The 7,724-nt window shown below is 39.3% G+C and overlaps 1 pseudogene; it reads right to left on the minus strand.

The window, feature by feature from the left end:
• Positions 1–7,269, minus strand: part of LOC101575118 — a 15,944-nt pseudogene extending 8,675 nt beyond the window's left edge.
• Between the last annotated feature and the right edge of the window lie 455 nt (positions 7,270–7,724).

Here is a 7,724-nt window from a genome sequence, read left to right on the forward strand (position 1 = left end):
GCAGTCACTTAAACAACTGAGCTAATTGTCAGGTCCCTTAATTCCTTGTTGTGGAGGATGTATTCTTTTTTTTTTTAATTTTTTATTTTTTTTGGCGGGACAAGGGATTGAACTCAGGTCCCTGCTCTTGCCAGGCAAGTGCTTATTCTACTGAGCCACCTCCCTGATGCTCAAGAATACAAGCTATCCACACTCCTAATTGTTGAAGTATTGATAGCCTTGTTATGCAAAACAATTTTGAAAGATAGTTTAAATCCTGAGTCATAAATTTTCAGGTTTAGTTTTACTTTTCTTTGTATTGGTAGAACTTAAGCATTACCTCAACTAAAGACACTCAAGAAGGAGAATTCCTAGCTGCTTCAGGAAGTGCTAAGAAGAATCCTATTAGTGAGAAGGAAGAGAAGGGTTTTCTGAAGGTGACTGAGGTCCATGTCTTTTATGGTGATAAATCTTTAAAATTTAAATATTCATCCTATATTGCAATCACACCTCTTATACTCATTTGTCCATTGGCACATATTTAACAAGGATAAAACTTGTGATTTTAGAGAAAGAGTAAAGATAGGGATCAGTGGAATTTGAATCTTGATCAGGGCAATTTAGGTATCTGTAAGTGCCTTTTTGAGATATATGGCATTATATGATATACAATACTTTTGAAAGCAAGTAATAGGTGTAAAAACTCCTAGGAGAAAATGTTATTTCTTCAAATCATAAGCAAATGTTTACATTAGAAATGCTGACCAAACCCACTCCGACTGTAATGCCTCATCTTTTTTTTTTTTTTTTGTGGTACGGGGGATCGGACTCAAGGCCTTGCGTTTGCCAGGCAAGTGCTTATTCTACTGAGCTATCTCCCTGGCCCAGTGCCTCATCTTTATTTGCCAAGGTCGCCTCTTCTCCTCCTCTTCCTCCCTCTCTCCATCCTTCCTTTTCTCTGATTTCTTCTTCTGGGGTTATTTTACACTTTTTGTTAAAGCCTATCCTGCTTCTGCTACCGAGAGGCCACCACCTTCATTGGCAAGAACACCACTGTCATAAACCGGTGCCCAGAACACAAGCTCCCCAATGTGTGCTCTCCTTGGATAGAGGAGCAGCTCATGTTCTGCAGTGAAGCATGACTAGTTCTAAAAACCTATGTGACAAAAATAGTATTAAACTAAAACGAAGGGACAATGAATTTGGAAGAATGCTGTTGGAAAGCATTGCATCCCAGTGCAAAATGATATTGTTTGCTCCACAAGTTGTTAACTGCTTCTCTGCATTTTCCAAGTCAGAAATGAAATGCTTGCACATCATATATTCAAACTCAATGGAATTTAAAGCCTTTATGGGAAATATCATTAGAAATATAAGAGCATGCTTTATGGTAAAGAAAATCTTAAGATTTAGAAAATCATCTTAAACTGTCAGGCATCCATTTGTAATGCTTTTGAGACTTTTCAGGATATTTCTCTAGTCATTTTTGTTGGGGATACCATTCATAGTTTATAATTTTGATTACTCTGAATTGAGGTTTTATTGTTTGATTGAATTAGGCTGGTTATAAATATGCCCTGCTACCCTCAATATAAATCATTTAATGTTATGAGAAATAATTACAAAATTTCCTTGTGTTTTGGTTTTCTTAATTCTAATAGACAATGCAGCATACTTTGGTAAATATATATTGTTCTATAGCCTTCCCTTAAAGAAATTTCCTCATACAGGTACTACTGTATTATTTATTCTACTATATAAGATGGGTAAGATATAAACATGGTTTTACTTAAGACACAAATATAGTATATTGGGCAGGCACAGAGATACTCTGCATTATTTTTTTCAGCTGCAATGTATGGTAACACTTGGCATCTGTGATATTATTTAACGCAAAAATGGCAGGCATTTCTTATTGCCTTAGCTTGACGTGAAATTACTGTCTCATCTAATTCTATATACTGCAAAGAAAGAGTCATAAAAATGGCTAGCCTACCCAAAATTAATAATGTAGTCTTTTGGTATTTCTGTCCTGGAAAAAGTCTTCAAATAATATGAAACATTAAAGAAATGGATTGTGAGAGCTTTCAACTTTACACTTCCTTGGAACATACACAGTGACCCATATGCCCTTCTCAATAAGTATTTTTAGACACAAATAAACACCCTTATAACTACTGAACCTTCCAAACAGGTATCTTAAAGACCTCACTTTGACATTAATGTTCTGAAAGAGGACTCTTGCCCAAGATTTTCTTGCATCTATGCTATTATTGCTCAAGATTCCTAATCTTCCCCAAAAATTTGCTCATGACTCTTATGGAAACAATAGATTAAAGACATCGCAATACCTCAGAATTGCAGCAACTGACTCAGAATACTAGCCTTTCTCCTCTAATATTTCTCCTGAAACTCAGCCATGTGCATCTATAGAATACTCTAGTTTCAATGTTGTGAGGCTTTTCATTTCCAGAATCTTCTGCTCTGAAGTAAACCCACTATCTAGTCCTCTACATACTTGAATGCTAAGCTTGTCAAAAACTCCTGAAGTGTTTTATAACCCCATTCTTCTGCGGCTACCATTCTATACCTTTTTCTGTTCCAAATGTTTCCTTCTTTTAAACAGTTGAGCTGGTGAACAATATTCTAAACAATATGCAGAAGTTTTCTTATTCAAATAGAGGTTAACTGAAATATCTTAAGTATAGAGAATGGTAATAACTTAATGTGAGAAAATACATGTGAACTCCATAGCCTAGTACCCAAACAGAAAATATCCAGTAAGTGTTTAATATTATTTCTCTATCCTCTTCCTACTCATCCCTGTCAACATTTACAATAACAACCTTAAGGAATAAAAACTTGAAACTTCTTTTGAGTCAGAAAATAAGGTGGGATTACATTTAATACAATGTAATTGTGTATATTTAGGTTTTACTTAAAACTATTTAAGAATCCATTTCCAGAGTTGTTGAGAAGATGAAAACAAAAGCCAGTACATCCTTTGGTTTGGTGGCCACAGAGACAAGCCTTTTCTTCCCTACAATAGACTTAGCTATTCCCAGAAAATTAAATAATTATATTCTCCAATCATACCACAGTGTACTAGAAATACTACGTTTTTCCATGCCAGTTTGTGTGAGTTACTGTCCTCAACTGGGTTCTGATTATCTTTGCTCTAAGCTCCTATGTCTTGGTCATCATTCATGTTGAAGCCCCTTTTCTCTACATGTGAGTTCATCCAAGTACCAGTTTCTATTGTTGAGACTTCTTTTCTGAAAATTCCTCCACTGTCTGAATTGAGTTTTCAGCTATCGATGAGCAATCCCACTGCTAGCCTAGGTCTTGCTCTCTTTTTCTCCACCTCTGCATTTCCTGGCTCCATGGAACACTCATCTGCATTCACTTCTACACTTTCATCAGCACTCAGTTGAGAATTCAACTTACTCACAAGCTTTTCCCATTTTAGTAAAGCTACACGGAGGCCTTGGGCTGTTTTTAGAGGTATTAATGTATACTTGGTCCTTCTTGAGCACTTCTTCCCCATCAAAAATGTGTTTGATATACAACCATAATATGCTCACATATATTTAACTTAGTTTTTATGAGATTACCCTTAATGTAGGGACCACATCATACATTCCTAAATTTCCTCCATAGCTCAAATACATAGACCACATAACAAATTAAACATATTTTCAATGAGTCACCCAAAAAATGCTTCTCCATGACGAAATGCCCAAATCTATAGATGAGATGGCAACTATTAACCTTTTCCCATTCATTTATTGCCCTTCAATCACCACCACAGTTCCATTTTTTTTTCCCTAGAGGACCAGTAATGATTACCAGATGTGTAGGATTCTGATATTTTCCAGTGGCATACATGGTATTAAACATAGTCTCTGCTCTCAATTTTTGCAAGTTCTTATGTAGTCTTTTTTTTTTTTTTTTTTTTTACTTCTGTACAAGGTGGTGGTGGTGCCACACCTGGCAGTGTTTGGTTTACTCGTCCTAGTCATTGGTAACAAAGCCACATCTACTTGATCATCAGTTTATTAGTTTAGCCAAAGGCCTCTTGGCACCAGAGCCCAGTTTGGACTAACCACAAGGCTAAGGGCTGACTAGAGTACATCGCTCGATGCACGGAGAGGCATGCTGGCCACAAGCTGCTAACAAGGATGACAACCCACCAGTCATGAGTTTGCCTTTGTACACAGGAAGTCTCTATACAGTTTTTACTCACAAGCAGATGAGAACATGGATCTTTGTTTATTGTTTTCTAGGCCACAAATAATTTGAAGTAAAGTGAGCCCAAGTACTCAATGATCAAGGGGACCATGGAATTAGGAAACAGGATGCTAAAGTGGAGTAATTTTAAATGGCATAAAGTCTCTGGATAAGATCAAAGAAGTTCCCTTTTCAGCTTAGACCACTTCTGGGGTGGGAAATGGCAGCTCACTGTGGTCAATATTTATTGTCTGCACAAGCCTGAGACAATTCTTATCTGTGGTCTCATGGTGTGAAACCCTTTGAAACAGACTTAGATTACCCAAGAAAATGCTGGGCAGAGTAGATAGCAGGACACTGTGACAGCATGCCGGTTGGTAGTCTAGTAAGGAGAGTGAGGATTAGGGACAGGTGGTATCAATTTACAGTAAGAATGCTGATTCTAGCTCATATTTCTGAATTGGAAAATAATTTCTAGCATTTTCTGAGTTCGGGGTGGCTTTTTTCTTTAAAAACTGGCACCTTATATCTTAGAAGTTAATGTCTCCTCAGCAAATTTAATCCAAAACTTTGTACACAAACATTTTATTCCCTCATGTGGCCAGCTGCAGTTGTTTAAATTTTATTCTATTACATTTAAGATGATTGTATATATACTGTCATAGGAATGCATTCTATAACTTTTTGTCTTATTCTAGTGACTTTATTCCACAAAAATCAGATGGTATGCACACACTGAGGAAAGAAAGTACCTTAATTGTAAAAATTAAACTATAAGTAAGACATAGGGAGATGTGATGTTTTAATATTCATAGAGATGTTAATACCCTACTAAAATACACATTCAATTTGATGTTCATCAAATTCTACAAAACGATATCTATAACAAGTATGGACTATGTCCGTGCCATAGTGTTGGATTTTATTAAAACACAATGTCTAAATTTAAGGGCTTAAATTTTCTACAAAATAGATAAATCACTTTATTTTATAAATAAGCTTAGATATGCCAAGGGACTAACCCTGGCTCCCCAGCTGCGAGACCTGCCGTCCCCTCATCCTGAGTGAGTTTCCTTTCTGCCCCCGCATAGTGGAAGAATGAAAAGCGCTAGTTGTGCCATGTAGACATACGAGGGCCGCAGAGCCAGCTCAGTGGCCTCAGTACCCGCCTAGGCAAGAACAAGGACCCAGGTCTGGTCCCTGGTACCACACGCCATGTGGGCCCCTCAACACCAGGTGTACCATGCTGGCCCTGAAACCGGGCGTGGGGGCACACACCTGCAATCTCAGCACTGGGGAGGCTGAGACAGGAGGATCACTATGAGTCTGAGCTCCGTAATGAGATCCTGTACCAAATACATAAAATTGAAAGAAAAATAAAGGAAGCTAATCATCTGAGACTTAGGGAAGTAAAGAGTAAGAAGATAGAAATCTGTTTAATAATCAGTCCTAGGGTCTCACTGCCCCAATCATGATTTTTTATCCCCTGGAGTCTCTTGAGCCAGTTCTTTTTTGTTTGTTTGTTTCTTGCACAACCGGGAATTGAACTCAGGCCCTTGCACTTGCCAGGGAAACCATCATGATTTTTTAAAATAGAGTATTGAAATGAGTGAAGCAGCCCCACTATTCTGATTCACCACCATTCTATACAGTCTGCTAAGACAGCTAGACGACATTAGAGATGAAAAATGACTAAGCCAATTTTTAAATGTATTCTTTTTCTCCTGTAAGGCTGTATCCATGTGATTATTTTTCAGTCCTGTGCTTGAATTTTAGGTCATTTGAAATGTAGGGCTTCCTCCAGCATAATCCATCTTGGGAATTGCAAGGATACTTAGGAAACTGACGTGCCTTACACAAAGGCACGTGTGGCATCTTATCAGGGCACAGATTTCACTCTTGACATGGGAAACTGCCTGAGAATCTCCTAGTATCACTTAATGAGTGATAAATAACCAGGACAAGGAACACTATTGCGTTCCTTATTAACCAATCAGGGCCACTTGGCTACTAGGATATCATCAGGAAGAACAGATATCCAAGAGGCCTGAAACATCAAGTACACTCAGGCTTGCTTGCCTGGACAAATCCCCAGACGAAAATGTATAGTGCAGCTACTTGGATGCCACGTAAGGAGTTATTAGCCAGCTGGGCAGAGTGAGTGACATTTGGTGAGGGGGGAGGGGGGCACAGAACTCCAGGCAATCTGGCTTTCATCTTCCCTAGTATTTATTTGGCAAATTTAGACACCATTCCTCACGACTCCCCCTCCTAGCTGAAGCAGTCATCTCAGGGTGAGATGATTTATTGTAAATTTCACACAGTGTTACTTAAAGAGACTTCCAAGTGAAACAGATCCCCTGGAAAACATGCCCAGGTCAAAGAGGAATGGAGCAGGACAGCACCGACTCTGACCTAGCTTGACTAACCTCGACCATTTCTGGCTACCTCGTGGTGCTGAGATCTTCCTTTACACTTTTCGATGAGCCCGAATTGAGTTACAACCTCTTTAGATAGAGCAAAGAGAGGAACGTGAGATAGAAGATCCATTTTCCTCAATAAGCAGAGGAGCTCTGAGGAGTGGACAGAAGAAAAGCATTGAGCCATTCTCTTTGTGTGCTGCTTCTATTTAGGGGAAGGTCAGGGCTTCTTCATCCCGATAAGCTTGGTGAACAGAGCACCTATTCCCAGAGGCCTCTTCGGTTTTTAGCTTTCTTTGTTTCCCTCCATGTCTGACCTGCTTTATTCAGGCCAGAGTCAAGGAATTTGCCCTAAGGAATTCCGAAGCCCAGCAGAGTCTGAAGGAGACTCCCACAGGCACACAGATCGCTGGGGGCTCCACTGTCCCCCTGGTGCCTCAGTCTGCCTTGAGATTTTCTTTGCACTTTAGCCGGGATCCTAAGTAGGGCGTGTGACGAGGACAGGGAGGTTACCACTTGAAGGCGGCGATGGAATGGTGACATTTGTTCCATTTCCTATGTTCTTTACATTCGCAAGATCGTTATCATGAAAACGGATTCGTGCTGTGCCATTTCCTGTTCTTGTTACAATCTTGATCATGACGACAAGGGACCGCGTTCTAAAGCCTGGTGTTATATTTGTTTTCAATAAGTGGCGTGTGGTCTTACTTTCCTTGCTGCACGGTGTTTTCTGCAGAAAAGCAAAAGTAGCACAGTCCAAAATTTCAAATGATGGTCAGCTAATGTGCAGAAAGCTGGACAACACCAAGGGAAGGCCAGCCACCCTCTTCCCTCTGTAACCCAACATAACCCCTAGAACTTTCCTAAGAGGCTCTGACTTGCCTCTACACCCTCCACATAGATTTCAGGTTTGCATTTTTCTCATCTGTGGCTCTTTACAGCCCAGATGACACTCCTATTGACAGTCAGATTGGATCACATAAGGGGCAAGACAGAGCAGTTTCCAATTATCATCAAAGAATTTCCCCGCTATTACTATGCTGAGACTTCAGGCTGTTGATACAGATGAGATCAAAAATAGAACATGGTATAATA

The sequence above is a fragment of the Octodon degus genome, unplaced genomic scaffold (genome assembly GCF_000260255.1).
Source record: "Octodon degus isolate 3935 unplaced genomic scaffold, OctDeg1.0 scaffold00016, whole genome shotgun sequence".
NCBI lineage: Eukaryota > Metazoa > Chordata > Mammalia > Rodentia > Octodontidae > Octodon > Octodon degus.